Below are 18,757 nucleotides of genomic sequence, written 5' to 3' on the forward strand. Positions count from 1 at the left end.
TCGGGTCTCACTGGGGGGGCTCCACCATGGTGCGTCACATCTTTCTGCCAAACTCTCAAACCATCTGCAGTCCTGGTGCTCGAGGACTGGACTGACATCCGGAGTGTTGCAGTCCAAGTGTTTGAGATGATTTTAATGTTTTCTTTATATTGTGCTGATTCTCCCTCATGAATAATTGCAGGGGATTCAGATCACCTGTGCACAGGTGTGGAGACTGAGTCCTGAGGTGGAGAATGACTCACAGGTGGCTCTCACCTTCAGTCTGAATCTGTCCCTGACCCATGGAGAACCTCATTCCTCTTCGATTGTCAGCTAGAAACTCGTCTGTTTAGGCCCGGTTTTGTTTTCTTGGCTGCCCACAACCTTGAGTGACGAAACTGTTTATTTGGGAACCTCTTAAAACCCATATACACCTCCAGTTTACCTGTTTATTCCCCCCGGGGCTTGTAGGAGGCGTTTTTTTATCGGGCATTTCCCCGAGATTTTCATGTTTTTTTTTCATATTTTTATGTAGGTTTTTCCGGGCTGTAAGCAAATTACTGCCAGTACCTCCACAACCATGTGTTGGCAGTGTGGTTGGGGTTAGGAAACTCAAACTAACATCATGTTTTGCTTGAACTTCAGTTACAGACGTACCCACGTCACGCGAATAACTTGCGTTATGTTGCGTAGGACTTTTGGTGTCACGCTGGATATGAACACCTCCTGAATGAACAGCACAGCCACCAGGATATAATGCTCGCAGTTAATGTTTTGAACATTTGAACCAAACGTGGCATATCACGTTCACATTACATCCTTATCAGCTGACTTTCACATCACGGAGGTGGAGGTGGCGACTGCAGTTCGACTCTGTGAGGAGATTTCCAGCTTTTTTTGTGGCGACCAAACAGTTGGAAAAGGAAATTGAACCTAAACAAACGTAAAGTTGCACCACAAGGTTTTGCTTGTCTGTGGTTTTGCAGAAAAGTACTTGGCTAACATTTTATTCTCGTGATTGGGTTGGAATGAAAGTCCTGTTTTTGTTTTACCATCGATCAGGGTTCGTACACATTTTTCAAGGTCAAATTCAAGCACTTTTCAAGCACTTTTAAGGGTCATTTTTAAGATTTTCCAGCACCTTACTGCTGGGGTGAAATACGTATCTAAAGGAATATATATACTTGTGATTTTTTTCTTCACTTTTTATCACAATTATGTACATTGTATTATGCTGTAAACATCTAAAATTATATTCTATAATAGCAAAAACTTCAGAAATGAATTATCCAGTCTGATCCCAATTTTGTAAAAGACACAGAGTTATAATGTCAAGCACTTTCAAGCACTTAAACTAAAATCCAAGCACTTTTCAGACCTTGAAAACACAACATTGAAATTCAAGCACTTTCAAGGATTTCAAGCACCCGTACGAACCCTGATCGATGCTCAACCTTCTTGTCGTACGGACTTTTCACGCCGTTTACTTTCTCTCCTCACTTCTTCCTCTGCAGCGACAGCCGCTAGAAGGTAAAACGTAAATATGGGTCATAATAAGCGTTCTTGGTTGACCTACATGGTTGTTTTTCATGCCATCACTAATGTCATGAATTCCATCTGTGCTTTTCCTCTCTATTACTTGTTTATTTTATGCGACTTTAACCGCGTTAAACAGACGTTTCATCTCTGCATCAAATGACTTCGTTAATCGGAATGAGGAAGAACAACCGAGACGACAGAATGTGTGTGAAACAGAGATCCTCTGCCTTCGTCTGCGTCCCCTGACCTCCGTCTATCTTTGCACACTATGAAAAAAAAAAAAAAAAAAAAAATCCTGTGTAATCCAAAAAGGGCCTGTGCTCTATATGTTACGTAACTCCCAGAAATGGGTCAGCGCAGAAGTCACAGTGTTGCTCCCGTTCATGCAGCGAGCGTTATCTTCCCTTTTTTATTTCAGAGGACTTTATTACATAATTCTTTGTGTAGCGGTCGGATGATAAGAAACCATTTTACGATGTGTTTCCCTGTAAATGTAAAAGTGGTGACATAAAAACGGATTTAATGCTTTTTTTCCCCCAGCAGATTCTGTCGCCACAGGAGAGTCGCTGTACTCGTCTCGCTCCCTCTCTCTCCGTAACGGTGTCAGTGTATTCAACTTATATTTGTCGGCTGAGCCTCCGCCGCTTTGAGAAGGCCTGTTGCTCCATAAGCTGACTTATGTAAAGGGGGATTAGCCGACTCTGAGTGTGTTGCATAAATAGTCTCTTTGTGTCCCAACTGTCCGTCCAGAAAACTCCTCCGCTCCTCCCGGCTGCCATTTTCACAGAGAGAAAAGACGTTGACTTGAACTCTGACCCCCAGACGGCGAGTGGCTCCGTCTGAACTTACACGATTTCCTCGAGCGCTGCCCGGCCAGCTGTCCGTGTTCCAGGACTCGGCGCTGGCATTTTACGCAGGCGGGGGTCCAGCGCGCAACAAAAAAGGGAGGCACGGGAAGCCTCGAGATACACTGGACAAGGTGGCAAAGACGCCGCTGAGCTCACAGAAGGGTTCACAACCGAAAAAACAGCTTGTGTTGGCTTCGCTTGCTGCAGTTGATCATTTATTTATAATGAGGCGACTGTGTGCTCACAGTGGGGGGACGGACATCCAGGGCTCTGGCAAAATAACGCAGGGATGTCTGGCAAAGAAACTGTTGAACCAGGTTCAACAATCGGGGCGTCTTGGCGAACAGAAGTGCACATTTCATCCACTCTCGCATGTTCCCTCCCTGCTCCTGTAACTCTCCTGTTGCTTCAGACCCATTAACCTCCACTCGCCCCGCAGCAGCCCCCATACCTGCATCCCCGCCAACCTGAGAACCTGTTTCCATCCTCCAAACCATTCCTAGTCTGATCGTCTGTTGTGCTGCTGCCTTAAACCGGGCTCAGACTGCAGGAGGTTCAGCCCTCCTGAGAGTCCAGGTCTGGGGCCGCGACCGGTGCTGATACTTGACCCGGATTATCTGGTTATGTGAGGGGTTTACAAATCTAGTCTTTAACCTCCCAAACTGCTCCCAGGGTTGGGAAAAGATGTTTGGACATCAGAGCTGGGTGTCAAGACAACGGGAATGTTTATATCCCGAACTCATCGAAGATCTCTCTCATCTTGTCGATTAAAATCATTTCCTACAATTCTTTTACATCCAAGGTGCCAAATCGAGGCTCAGTTGTTCAGACCAGTTTCTAAAAGTTTCACTCTCTCAGAAACTGCCTGCTGACTCTCTCTTTTTTGTTGCAGAATATTTAAGTTGTAAGCTATTCTAAGAGCTCGCCCACCGTCCTGATGTTCCCGAGGACGGATCGTTATTTCTCCGTCTAACGAGCGATGAATTCTTCCACAATGAAATTTTGCTTCGTTGCATTTTGGATTGAAACCCTAAAATCTCATCCGTCTGCCCCCGGGGGGAATAAAGAAAGCTTCATTTCATCCTCTTTATTTCCAAGCACTTAGGCTGATCAGATTATCATTCAGTTATTAAATGACCCGGCAACGTAATAACATAAAAGCAGAGTGGAGGAATGTAGAGATTCAAGGTCGCTTCAAGTTCAGCAAATCACTAAATCTGTCCCGAACATTAGTCTCTTTCTTCTGTCATCCATCGTTACGATAAAGGAAGGAGAGAAGGAAGAGATGAGAGAAGACGAGGTAGAAGGAAACGACTGAAGAGGAGAGAGGAGGGAGAGAAGCAAGAGAGGATAGAAAGGATGAGAAAGGACTCGATGTAGGTGAGGAAGGAAGGAAAGAAGGAAGGGAGAATGCAAACGGGGGAAATAAGGCAAGATGGAAACAGGAAGTAAGAGAGGAGGAAGCTAGAAGGACAATGTGGAAGGATGTACGGCATTTCCTTGATTTAATGTCTTTAAACACCATTTAAATATTTATGTTATACTCAAATGAAAGTTCTGTTGGAGCGAGTTAGTATCTTCACTCTTACTTTGAAATGTCTCTCGCTGCAGATGAGATTTGACAGAATATCGACTTTTATATTCTATAAATTAGATTTCAGGGAAGTAGTAATGAAAGTTGGGATCGCCTGTACGTACTTTTGACTAAACTACGAAATGTTTTCTTCTTTCTTTTTTCACTTCCCGTCCTCCGTCCACCGCACAACCTCTGAACCACCTATCAGCACCCTCCTCCACCTTTTCTGAAGAATAAACATGTCGCCCTGCAGGATCGACGCTGCCTCCCTCTGAGCTGACAAATCTGTCACCTTGATTTGACCCCTGAAGTGTGAATGAAAGACTTCAGATTTGCATGTGACAAACTGCAGAAAGCAAGCGGCAGAAATTTCCCGAAACGTAAGAGAGAGAGAGACGGACGCCTCCTCAAAGATGGGACGCAAATCGATCGGCGATGTCTGAGTAACGTTGAGCTGGAATAAACAAACAACAGCTCCATCGGAAGATCTCGTCTGTTTTACCTGCTGACCATAAACACCAGAAACTGAACTGAGAGAAAGAAGCTGTGTGTGTGTGTTCAGCTGCTCCTCTGCGAGCGCAATGTGAGGCAGCCCGAGGCCGTCGGGAGGATCTGCTGCTAACTCTCCTCTCTGGCTGACGTCCATACATCACGGAAAGTCTAATGTCTCCCGACAGGGTTGGCGTGATGTTCTGGGGGTCTCACAGACAGGTGTGCAGTCCACCCCGCTGGGCAGAGCCGAGCGTGCTGAGCGGCGGCTGCACTGTGATTAAAAACGACTCTGTAAGCCGTACCTGCGAGCGGTTTGCACACAGGAAGCCTTCGGTCGTTAAAACAGCCGCAGCTTCTCGGTTTCCTCTAAAATCCAAACACAAGAAATGAATTCCCTCGTTCTTTCAAACACTTATTGGTTACAAGGTTCGTGTTAAATCTGAATCTAAAAACACGTCTTTACTTATCTCAGTGTGTTTGAGACTCTACTGGATGTTTATAATCTTCCATCTTATTCTGATAATTAATGTTTCAGGCTGTAAAGGAGCGAAACAATCCTGATGAAACTGTTGTTGCCTCCAGCCCTTTGTTCTCAGTGGCCCAGCGGGACCCGTGGTTTCTAACCCGTTCTGCCACCAGGGGGCGCCAAAGTTGGACATTTTTGAATAGTACAAATAGTGACTTTAATTCAGTAATCTTCTGGATTTCAATGCGTGCATCGAAAAGCAAATTGTGAGCGAAAATCGTGAAAATGTACGAGTCAGGTTTGAGCAACAATTCCTAAGAAAATATAAAAAAAAATGCATCTAAAGCGAATCATTTGTTATCTATATATTCCCACCAAACTGAATTTATATCCGTCTGTTTTTATTCTTTCTGTAAACTAACAAACAACGAAACAGAATGGAAACATCAACTCCTCGATGTACGATCATCTCCATCTCCATCTTCCACCACACACATGCAGAGAAATGTATTTTATGTAACGTGTATTTTACCGTGGTGACTTTCAGTAACAGTGGGAGTTGAGAGTCATCAGATCGTCATGTTAGACATTAAATTATTTACGGTTTTCAAACACACGCAACGACCGAAGCTCCATTGTTGGGCCCCCCGAAGAACCGTGTGGTTTTCAGAGCGCGGGGCTGCGAGCGAGCAGCGACGCTGGCTCCTCATAAAAACTCCAAAGACTAATGTGTCCTGGTGGGATCGTGTGATTTACAGGGCCGGGGAAGTGAAGAGAGGTTGGTCACGTGGAAATAGAACAACTGCAATTTTTTTTTTTTAACTGTTTCGATGTAGAGATATGAACAGGACTGTGCTTCATGTCAGATACGGAGCAGATATATTAGTGATTCTGTCATCGACCTCAGCAGCTGTTGTGCATTTACAAAAAAAAAAAAATGTTCAGTGTGCTTCTTCTGCATTCATTTCCTCTCTTTGGACTAAATGACACATCACACTGCAGCAAAGATATCCAAAAAAACTGCAACATGAGTGAGAAAGTAACTCCGGCTGTCAGATTCGTCTCCAAGCCGCAAAAATGCAATTTACAACATTTCAGCTGAAGTCAAATATTGATCGTTCTTTAGACGTGAGGGATGTGATGCTGTTTCTATAGAAACTGTTCAACTCCTTCATCGTTTTCTTAAATAAAAATAGATTAAATATGCACCAAACTGATGCAGCGGCTCTAAGCGACGCTCGACAAAACATGACGAGTCCTCTACAGTGTGCAAGAAAACTGAATGTTTTTATCCGACTTTAAACCTGAAGCCACATAATAAAGCTACTTTAATCTATTACTAACGTTTTGAACTGAGGGAAACATGCAGGTCTGTCACTACCTGCGAGAGTTAGCTTTGTACGATAGCATTAGCATTAAGCTGAGTGTCCTTTTTAATAATTATTTTAAATCATTATTGGTGATTACTGACTAAGAGCAAAGGGATTTTGAAGTGAATCTAAATTAAGACTGTTTGTAATGTATTGCACCTCTTTCCAGTGACATTAAACTGAAATCATTTAGAATAATGTTGTGATTATTTAATATAAACCGGCTCTTTGCCAGCGGTTTGTGTTTGTGTTTGTGTTTACCTGCAGTCTATCATTCACAAACTCCCCATGAATACAATTAATTTGCCGTTATTGCTGTTCATATCTCACCTCCTCGCACTAACCGTGTGTTTTAAATCTGTCTTCTAAATGAGCGATATGTGCAGGTTTGTAAAGGAAAGGTGTGTCGCCTTCACTGTCCTCAGGTTTTAACGTAGCACGACTGAAAAAGCCTAAAAATATTGCGACACACACACTCGTCATATTAACACACACATGCACATCTAAGCTGCATCACTAATTTCTCCCTCACAGTCGTCATTCACACACACACACACACACACGCGGCTCACGCAGTTCATGTTTGTGTGTTTATGAGATTACCTATAGAAGCTGCCTATAGCCTCATTATGCTAATCTGTCCTCTGCAGCCCACACAGCCGCTGTGAAGCCGCTCTGCTTCCACCTGCAGCTGCAGCTCCGCAGGATTCACTGGATGTTTCGGCGTGTGTGGGAGGGAAACATTGTCTGACAGAGGCAGTGAGATAATGTATTTATGTCACCGTGTTAGACTATAAACGCACGATACATGGCAGGGTCCGCCATCACTGAGAAGATCCTCAGCGAATCCTCTCACGAGTCTCCAGATCATTTAATCACACTGCGTGTTTAAATAACAGCAATCAATTTGGATTATTTCTGAAAATTCACGTTTTTTTCTTTCAGTTAAGGGCGGAGCGGTTCCTTCCATCTTTTTATTCTCGGCGCGAGGGTCTCAGGACGGAGGATGTTGTCACTGTACAGATTGTAAAGCCCACTGAGACGATGTGAATGTGATTTATAAACACGATCGATTTGATTTGCAGCACATGCAACAGAATTTGAAGCTCACTCAGTGTTTCGTGGTGAAATGCTCCTTTCCAAATCAGCGAGAGAAGTTTGTGCTCCAGCTTTGCTGCTTTCAAATAAATATTAATCACGCAGTGTTGTGGATATAAAATAATGACGCAGTTAAAGTTCATGTTTGTTCCCTGAAACTCTGCTTTTTCCCTTTTTTTTTTTTTTTTTTGCCATCAGGCACAAACGCTCCCAGGGAAATGAATTCCGACTGGCAGCCGGCCACTTTTATCTGCTTTCAAGTCTCCACATTAAACTAAATGAATGAATAAACTGGTGTTTTGTTCTGTGTTGCTGCTGGTGGTTGGTACTCGGAGGACAGGTTCTCTCTGCAGCAGCGGCGCCAGCAATAATACTTGGAAACGCTGCGGGGAGGAAGTCGTCTGTTTCCACTTTTAACCCGCATTAATCCGATTTTATCTGGCCTCTTAGGATCCGTGTGTAAACACAGAACTGGCACATTGTTATCATATGAAGTTAATATGGTGACCGGGGCAGCGTTAGCATCTGTGTGTAGCTCTGTTTGATTCCCAGCTGATGAATCAAAACTCCCAATATTCACCTTCGGTTAAGATCCGTTTCAGCCTCCACAAACTCTTTTTACTGCCAGATGTTTATTTCTTCGCCATATTGTGGCTAATTTCTTTGCTGAAGGCTTCTCACTGAAAACATCTGCCCGCCGCAGATCTGATAGTTGTGTTAAAGTGTAGAAAACAGTAAAATAGCAGGCGGTAAAACCAAAACGATGAGCTTAAAGATGCTAAACTGTTGTTGAGCTGCGAGGAGCTACTGAGTCAGGCGATCATCCTCTGTAGGATCGCATTCAGACTGAGACTTTCCACCTTACATGCAGTCAATTTATCTGTCGTTGCTCTCGTTGCGGTCTGAGGGAACGGAATTACGATCCTCCGTACGACCCGCGCAAATCACGGGCTCGACGATAACATCGACTCTGACTTGAGATGTGGACGAGAGCGGCTCTGAGCTGCAGCTGCCATCCGGACGCGTCTTACCTTCAGCGCCACGAGCTCCATTTTCTGTCCTGAAAACATGAAAGAAGGTACACAGCAGAAACAGAAACGGAACATAAATAGGAGAGCATGCAGATAATCTGTGTTTTATGTTATAAATGTAAAAGAAGAGACGACAGAAGAAGAAGGGAGCAGAACTTATTTGCGTTCTGGTTTCGCCTCCACCCACACACCAGTTAGACACATGAAGCACGGCGTAGGCTTTTCCCTTTTTGTACCGTAGAAAATGTATTTTATTAAAGCATAGGCTCCAGAACAAAAACAAAAAAAAAGAAGAACAAAAGCTGCAAGATTGCAGAACATATTCTGTACCATAAAATTGATAAAGAAATCACTGTACACCCTACAGTGCCTTTTAAAATCACAGCTTTTGCAATGCAGTTAATAGAACTGATGGTCTATATATTATTTTTTTTTTTTCTCTTACACATAATGAACATTCAGTAAATCTCATATGACTTTGTTTTGTGGGACATCTAGGAGTTAGACTAAACGTCAAATAAACGTGTAAGTTTGAGTTAGAAACGTCATCACAGCAGAACAAACAGCAGACAGACATACAATCATGGGTCAGTCGTTAGCTCAGCCGACTGGAGTTCCATCGCAGAGGAAAGATGGTGATGAGCAATTTAAAATGAATTAATATTAAGATTCAAAGATTCTTAGGGACAAGAGATCTCTAACACAACACTGCACATGTGGATAATCTGATACCTGCGGATGACAAACGTGTGATTCACTCTAAAGACAGGAGGGAGTTTTGATTCTGTTCCAACAAAAAAGTCTTAAGATCACTTTCGGCTCCACGACGAACTTAAATTTCACTTAATTTCACGTCTTTGTTAGAATCTGTTCTTTTCTGTTCCGACACACAGTCGGAACGTTAAAACACCAGAATTCCAGCTGTCGTCTTTTTTTTTCTAGCAAATTATTATTTTCCTGCCAAAAATATTCATTTTGATTTAAAATTTCATCGACTTACAAATGTTATACTTCTTTTTTAAAATCCAATGTGTTATCAAACTGTCAGAGAATCTGTGTTTAAATTTCATATAAAATATATTACATTACAAAACGGCTTCCGTTCCAGTTTGTCATACAATGACTTCGTCTTTATTGCACTTGAAGGGTTTTTATTCCAAACTGCATCATCTGTTCATTTCTGCTGGTGATAAATATGTTAAACGTGTTTCCAGAAACAAAATGGAGACTGATTTAAATTGAAGCTCTTCTTCTTCTTGAGCAGCTGATCGAAGGAAATCTCTTTTTTTTTTTAATTGAACACGTTTTTATGTGCCGTCTAAAAAGATGCATTTTGAGAGAAGAATCACATTTTGAATTATGTTTCTAATCGCTCCTTTTAAAAATACCTGCAGGGCAGAAATAACGCATTTCATTTACAAACACGCACGCACACACACACACACACACACACACACACTTCCTGACAGCGACACATCAGATTTGAGGAGACGTCTTCACACACGAGCAGATAATCATCGGCGTTTTGTTTTCACCGAGTTGTTTTTTTTTGTCCCATTTCGGAGGAAAGAAACCCTCCGAGCGAACCTCCCTTCTTATTTCTCTGGGTTCAATTACCGCGTTGCTCAGCATGTGAATTGCAGAGGATTAAGTAATTGTGTATCTTTGTTTGGATTCAAAACATCTGCTGTGTACGCTGCAGAAGCTCCCACCACGGCGGTCGAGAGAGATGCTGAGTGGGAGAGGTGGTGGCATGGCGTGCTGGTCAGGAAGCACAGATCTTTGTTCCTACATTCACGTGTCTTTCTGAGATTTGTTGGGTGTGTTTTTCTTTAACCACGCAGTAAATCACGACGTCAGAACCCTCGGCAGTGACGACAGAGTTTCAGCAGGCGGGAGAGACGTTCTTGTGCTGACAAGACGACGGCGACGATGTTTTTTGTGCCGTTAAGTTGATTGTGAGCGCTGCTGCAGGGATCTGCGGAGTCTGTACGAGCCGCGGCTAGCTGATTAGCATGCTAACCTCAGACACCTCTGCAATTCTGCTCGTTTCTTAAAAAATACTTCTCCTTTAAACGACGGCTGTGGAGATCTTGATCAAATTAGTGACATTTGAAGCATCCTGTACATTCAACATGTGCCAATCAACGTCACTTCCCTCTGATGCGTACGTGGAGCGCGCCCGAGCTTTTAAACGCATCACCATGTTTGACAGATATGATTAACTACCCACCTAATGAATTAGCTTTTAAAGATCACGGTGTTGCTGTTGCTGACGCTGACCTTCCAGCGCTCGGACTGATTGCCATTTAGTCTATTGATCGGCGTTCATGCGGCCTCTGCGGCGGCGGTTAGAGTTCCCCCTGCGTGATGAAACAACATCGGCCCAGCAGCATGAAGTGGATATCGACTGGATCCGCCGCAGAAGTGTCTGCGCTGAGATCGCAGCCGCTACGATACCACACGCCATGATTGTCTTTACCCTCCACTGTGCGATTTAAAAGAAACACACAAAAGGATTCGGATTCCCTCTCCTCCGTCAGGAAGCTTGAATTCTCAGCGGGATTCATTACATGACTAATTTATAACAATTACTCAGAGAAATTAAAAGGCGAGCGCCGACACTTGACTTGTTAATGTTGTAGTGCCCTCTGAAACCTCGCGTGCCGGCTGTAAACAGGCTCTTCCCCGGGGACGGCGAGGGCGTTTCGTGGAAGCAGAGAGACATCCAGTATGCACACATAAATAATTCGCGCTAATGCTCTCTAGGTTCGGCGTCAAGGAATTACGATGCATCTGGTGCATTTTCTCGTCTTCCACTACAGTTTGTTTACCGGCGCTGTTACAGACGGTCTTTGCTCGTCGCAGCTCGTCTCCAAAACCTGTGAATATTTACTGGCCTACTTACACGAAGATGCCGCCATGAACGTCCACATTAATCCTCAGAAAGAAGGCCATAGATTTATGTTCCCCGGTGGGGAAACTGAAACATATGGTGCCACACGTACAAAGGCCCGGCACGTTACAGAAATGTCGGCTACATGTGCATCTGCAGCATTGTTCCCCCCCCCAACACATCCAATTTATCTTCACTCCGACTTCTGCCACATTTCACAGGAACGACCTGGGAATTCCCGTGAACGTCTCCTCCGGGGTTCTCCGAGATCTATTCTTAGAGTTCATATGAACGAGGGAACGTGGAAAAAATGAAAAGAACAGATGAGGATGGAGGGAAATCGATATGCAGCCTCTGAGAGGGAGAGCTGGGCTAATAGCGGTAGCGGGTGCTTTGTTAACGCTGACACAGACGGATGTCTGGCTAACGCGAGCTAGCGCGCGTCACAGAACGACCGAGGAAGCCGAGATATTTCCCCGGCGAAGCGTTGGTGGCGGCAGGTGAGCTGCGGATTCTCAGTTTCTGGAAGTTTTTTTTAATGATCGCAGCAGCCGAGCGAGAACAGTCGCAGCTTGAGCGACGCGCCGAGCGCCCTAGATTCAGAGGAGCCTGTGATCTATGTGTTGGTGCGAGGCCTGCAGGAGCGCAGCCACTTCATCATGGTCGCTGTCACACAGACTCCTCTGTGGCTCGCACAGCCGCCGAAGCTGCACAGACTTCAGCTCTGCGCACAAAAGTAGGACAGCAGCGACCGAAATACACCCAAAACACCTTGAAAAGAAACAGTTGATTCTCATTACTGTACGGCTTAAAACAGCTACTGGAAGGGAAACGCACAAATTTAAGATTTCACTCATAACTTTTGAGTATACTTTGGAGAATATCTATATTATTGATTTAAATTAAAGAGAGGGAAAGTGTTTTATTTGAGTTACTTGCTGTCGGAGGTTGCGCGTTGATGTACACCTGCAAAAAAGGTGTCGAAAATAAGAAGACGTGTGTTTACTTTGTGTCAGTCTGCCGATAAGACTGAAGACAAAGTGTGTTGTCGATCGAACTTCCTCCCTCTCCTTCACTGTCCTTCTTTAGCAGCATTTATGGTTCTGATGACCCGACCCGTCTTCAGAGAGCAGCTTTTAATCTAAGTCCTTGCAGAGGCTCAGTTCGGCTCGAACTTCTCGCTGCTCAACGCTCGTGACACGAGAAAAAGGACAAAGTGCAAACGGCGGCATCTTCTCTCGAGTGTTTCTGTATCTACGGTCGCGTTCTTGCACGAAAACCCCGTTTCACCTCTCTGACTGTCGACGAGGAAGCCGCGCTGAGAGACTTACCTCCCGTATCCTCGGAGGCCCGTGTGGTTCTGACGCGAGATACAACACCTTCGGGAGCTGATCTAAGGCACATTTAATATTCATCACAACGCCGGAGCAAAATCCCAGCGGCCAATTTAGGAACCGTCGTTGAGACGAGGACAGAAAAAGGTTTTTCACCTCCGTGTTTCCAGACAATCATAAAACTGAGACGAGGTTTTGACAGAGAAACAATTCATGGAGGCAGAAATAATCTGATTGGTTCAATTAATACGGAAAAGGGAGAATCAAACTGTCAAACTGAGGATGTTCGCTGACACACTTTTTGGTTCTGTTTGATCACTGGACCCGAGCGGCACCCACGGGCCCTTTTCTCCTTGTTGTTATCCAACTTTAAATAACTTTATTTTTTACGGAATCCATCTGTTTTATGTTGTTTTCCCTTTCCCCCCCGGCGAGCCGAGTTTTAAGAACTCTTAATCAGTTTACTTCAAACTAAAATATACTGTCGGTATCGGAGCGCTGGATGAAAACATGAGGGAGAAGCTGCAGGGTTCTGCTTCTCACACCCAGGAACCAAACGTCAAATCTCGCTAAAGTTGTAAATTATGAATAACTTTGCTGATTTGAATAATTTCCTTCAGATCAGAGATTTGAAGTCACTCTCTTCAGTGCTCTCACAGTTCCAGGGCGAGATCTCTGCTGCGAGACTCTTTTTGGATTTGTTTTTCTGTTGTTGAAGGTTCATCCTGGACTGAAGGAAAACCCGGACTGTTCCTGCGAAGTCTGGCAGAAGCAGGAATGACGATAAACTGGACGTGGATCGCTTCTTGCAGAGGGACACTTTCTGACGCACACACGGAGCTCCGGTTTGTTTTTGTTTTTCTCTGGTTGGAATATAAAAGCCGTGGCCTTGTTCCTTCAAAATAATCTCATCCTGAGAGCTTCAGATTCAGATTCAGAAGTGTGTTTTTATTTTTTTATGGGTCGAGTTTTGCAGTCCGTAGAACTTTATGTTCTCCTGAGACGAAGGCACTGTATCCTCTATTTCATATTGATCCATAAGCATGTATTTATTATCAGACAGTAAATTCATGTCATTTTATATGTTATTTTAAAAAGGCTTTGGCTTTTTATTTGTTGCACTTTTATTACACTTGCAGCAGACGTCTGTAAGATTTAAGTCGCCCGTCGTGGGAACATTTCACATTTTATCCAGCGGATTCGTGTAACCGACCCACACTGTCCTCTACTGCATGTGAACTTCATCATCGCCAACTGGACTTTGGCCCGCCGACCCCGGAAAATCAACCAATGAGATTATTATTATCTCCAATCTGCTCTAAACTGTGTGAAATCTCCTTTTCACAGAATATGTTAACAGCCCGAGTACGAAGGTTTTGTTATTATGCATAAGTTGTCTGAAACACTGCATAAATGTAGTTATTGTGTGACTCTTAGCTGCCTGTGTGAGTCGTGGATCTGCTTGTGTGTGTGTGTGTGTGTGTGTGTGTGTGTGTGTGACACTGACACTCTATCACACACACTTTAACAACACCACAGAACGCCGCTGTGACCTTCTCGCTGGAAGCCAGAGGAACTTCTTTAGTGGCATATGGAGAGAAAGGTGTGTGTGGGAGGAGAGTGACAAGAGGTTGGTCTGACCATGCCGTGAATTTTGTGACTCCGTTTTTTCCCCCAGGGTGCTTTGCAACAACAGCTCAAAAAGCCACTAGCCGCTTAGCCGATGGCATGGAGAGGGGCTGAGACGGTTTTGGCCAGAGGTCGCAGGAGCTGATTGGCTGGTTTTGTGGAATCATGGCGGATGCGGGGGAAGGTGTGCAGGTGTTGTGTTGATCGGATGGCTGTGGTGCACAGGAGGATTGTGGGTAGATGGATATGTCAGAGAGTTGAAGCCCCACCCCCTTCTTGATTGTGATGCCTGTCGTAGGGAGGGCGGTGATGTGTGGAGGTGGATCAAAGCCTGATAGTCCTCCCTAACATGTCGGTCGACTAGAAAAAAACCCCTCAGAGTATCCGAGTGGCGGCACATTACCAGGTGCCGCGTCGGATCAACTTACCTCGTAACATCGCATCTACTGCGTTATCCAAAGTGCCGCTGCGGGCACTGACTTACAGACAAATGTGTGAGGGCTTACTCCTTTAAGACTAAAGATGTTAATTTTGCTTCAATGGTTTATTTTACCCATAACCATGTACAAATAAACAAAACCTTTACAGCTTTGTATGGTCACACATTTAGCATTCATTGGTCCATAAGCACTCCTCACGGCGACATGAAAACACTGTTAGAAGACACCGACATTGATTCCTAGCATCGGCGTCTCAACGTTGCACTGACGTCACAAATGTACCATCCATTCTAACAGTTTCATTGCAAATCAAAAATAGTCACATGCAATGATTGGAAAAAAATTACATTACCTCATGTCACATAGAAAGTAAGCGAAAAGTTCCATCATTTAGAAATAAGTACTCTTCAGAGATTTGTCTCTCTCTTGTTTTTTTTTTTTCTGTTTTGTCTTTTTTTTAAGTCCTAGACATTCTTTCAACAGCGTTGTTGGTCTCATTTGGGTTGTAAACATTAGTTACAGTGCCTAGCTTTCATTCACCTGACTGGCTGTGTAGCATCTCTTCAAGAGAATTGGTCAATCAATACTATCAATCAACTGATCGAGAGGAATTGGTCAGTGTAGTCAATCAATTGTACAAGAAGGAAATTATTTTTTTTTTTCTTATCATGGAAGGACATGATCGTCTTTGGGCTCAGTTAGGGGCGACAGGACACCAGTGAGAGACCGGAGAACAGACTGAACAGTAGATTAATAATCAATATAAGACACCCTGAGAATCACAACTACGTCTCTTTCATCTGTCATCCCTCCTTCCTATCCTCTCTCTTCCTCTACCTCTTCTTTTATGGAACGATCATAGTCAGGTGGGCGTGGCCTCGGTGGTTGAGGAAGATGGTTGGTTGGTAGGTTGGTTGGTTTTTGTTGTGGCGGAAGCCGGTTGCCATGCAACTGGCTCCGTGGTTGGTTGGTTGGCATGGAGACAGGTTAAGGTGGAATCTGACCTGTTAAGGTAGTATGCAGCACGTACAGTAGTATGAACAGTAGAATGTAAAACGCAGCTCTGGGGAAAAATACAGGAATTTTAAAATTGGTTTGCTGATGAAAAAGCACTGAACAAGTGTCCGTGTGGAGGTTAAAGGGTCAGTTCATCCAAAATGCCAAATATGTTCTCATGTTAAGAAACAAAATGTAACTTTTTGGAGAGAAGTGCTTGGTCTTCAGATACAGACGCTTTGGATTTACGTTCCGACCAGAGCTGCCAACCCAAAGCGTCAGTATTTGACGATCTCAGGAAGAGACTCACTGATTAATTATCTTACTCCAGGAAGTTACACGTTGTTGCTTCAACTGTGGAGGTTTGTTTGTTTTGAGGTGTTCGTCTCTGAGATTTCCGTCACCATCCCCCCTTTGGTGCACAAAGTATTTTAAAGTTTTCATTGAATATTGTCCCAATAAAAACGGTTCTCAGTGAGGTCAGTGGTTTACCCAGAGCAACAGGGACCCTGTTTGGGGTAAGAAACATTTAAATGCTGTGAGCACAACAAACTAAACTCCATCCGGCTCCATTGTTTTTGGGGCGGAAACAGAAATTTCAGAGACACCGACATCTCAAAACCTGGACTGTAGCACATTTTAATATTTGGGTGAACTGACCCTTTAACAAACAAACAGCCTGAGGTGTGCTTGATTTCTTTTAGAACAGCTTCAGGACGGCCGTGTTTCATTTACAAACACCATCAAACGAAACCAAGCGCTCCTCAGGTGTGAACACCCGAACGTCCGCTCCAGACGAGTATTGATCCCCAGATCTGTCGGCATGTAACAGTAGATCGTGACAGTAGTATGTTATCGATGGAGAACATCACATGGGGCTGACGTGGTGTGCAGCAAAGGATGGCGCAGGGGAAGGCGGTAGTGGTGGACAGTGATTGGTTGATTTGGTTGGTCAGGTGACTGAGGGGGGTTATGGACAGTCGAGTTGAGTCAGATCACATGATGAGGGTTTGCAGCTATAACGTCTGGAGGTTCCATCAGGAAGTATGGAAGCCTGACAGGTTTTAGCTTTTGGTGGACACTGGACAGAACACCCACCCTGAACCCCGGCCTCACAGAGCCTCCGAGCACACACACACACACACACACACACACACGCATGCACACACACAAACAGACATGCACCCACACACACACAAGTAAACAGACAGACACACACATTTACCCACATGTACCGTCATTTGCATAGACACACACAAATAAACACACAAACGCTCTTAACTTACACTCACACGTACATTCATGACAAACAACACACTGCTCCCACATTTCACACAAATCCCACATACACACTCCATGACTCACACACACACACACACACACACACACACACACACCCACCCCCGGACTTGCGATGTGTTACTGTGATGATGCAGAGTGTGGTGGAAGGTGAAGAATAAGACAACGGAAGACAGGTGATGCTAAAATGAACATTTATAATGACTGCTGTTGCTGTCGCAAAATAAGAATCCTTAAAAAAAGACCTCATATATATTAGCACTAGATTGCCCACTTCACTGGTAATCCACAAGTCAAGAAACACAACTCACTAGGTTTTTTTTCTCTTTACAAACACAATGCTACAATTACATTAAATATTCAATACTCTTTAAGTCAGTTAATGAATGTTGTTAAAAGCAACCACTAAAATACTAAAAATAAAAACAAAACAATACTAATATTAATTCACCTTTTTCCAGTCGTTCCCTTTTTTTTTTTTTTCTTGTTGCGTTGTTATTTATTAATAGTATAATAATAATAATAGTCTCGAGAAATAAATAGCTCATGTGGTGTTCTCAGGGCGATGGGGCGGGCAGCATAAATCAAGAGTGGAGCTCAGAGCAAATGCGATGAAATGGTGGGAGTCTAATCTCACGCAAGTCACGTTAATACTTTCAAAATGTCTCTGATGTTCGGGCGGAGTGTGGAGATATGCCACGAGTTTTGGTTCTGCGGGCGGCAGGATGGTTGAGCGGCCCCCCCCCCCGCAGAAGTTAATCATCTCTAAACTATCATTCTATGTTATGTAAACTAGGACTGTATTGCACAAAAGTTAGCAGCTCAGCGTCCTCGTTCGTCGCCCAGGAGGAGCTTAGGTTCTTTTTTATTTTTTTCCCCCAATACATTTCTTCTCTCCACCTCCCTGGGTTTGTGTTTTTTTTTTAAAAACATTTTCTTCATTTTTTATTTCCAACCTGGAGGAGCCGAGTCGAGCCTGTTTTCCACGATGATATGTCTCTAAACACGACCAAGCAATTTTCAATAACTATGGCTCGATGATAAAAGATACTATAGCGCCACTACAACTCACTGTTAGGAAAACACCAACAAATGTACAAAAACAAGCCTCCGTTGAGAATGGCTCGGACTACTTCTCAAGGTTAAGTATTAGTTCTCGATGAGCACAGGTATCTAAAGAGTTTTTGCTAGCCAACATGGAAGCTAAACAGCGAATACAGTAGGTAAATCAACACTAATAACAACAGCACAGGTTAACACAGTAGAACTAGCATCGCCGATTATACAGGCAGACCTAACTATTGGATACAGAGGATGAAGAGTGTCATGATCGTCTACCGCGTCCACTAGTACCTCTTTATGCTGCCGGCCCCTTTCTGCTCAACACTTTCTCTCTTTACAGCTCGGCAAAAAATCTGACAAAAATATTTACAATGAGAGAGAAAAAAAATGAAATTGTGGAGAAACAGTTGTTTAGTGTTTTTTCTTTTTTTTTTTTTTTGTTTGTCTGCATTTTTTTTTGTTGATTTTTTTTTCTTTTCTTCCTTCCGTATGTTGTTTTTTTTTTTTTTTTTTGTTCTTTTTTTCGACTTATATCTCAGAGAATTGTCCCCAATGATGAGCAACAAACAAACAAACAAAAAAAAATCCAATCATATCAGCTAGCATTGCACAGTCTCAAGAGAGGTTTTTTTGGGGGGAGGAGGGGATGGAATGGAGAGTTATCGTCCAAACAGTTGGATGAACACAGAAGGGGGGTAAAGG

Source organism: Sparus aurata, chromosome 2 (assembly GCF_900880675.1).
Source record: "Sparus aurata chromosome 2, fSpaAur1.1, whole genome shotgun sequence".
Taxonomy (NCBI): domain Eukaryota; kingdom Metazoa; phylum Chordata; class Actinopteri; order Spariformes; family Sparidae; genus Sparus; species Sparus aurata.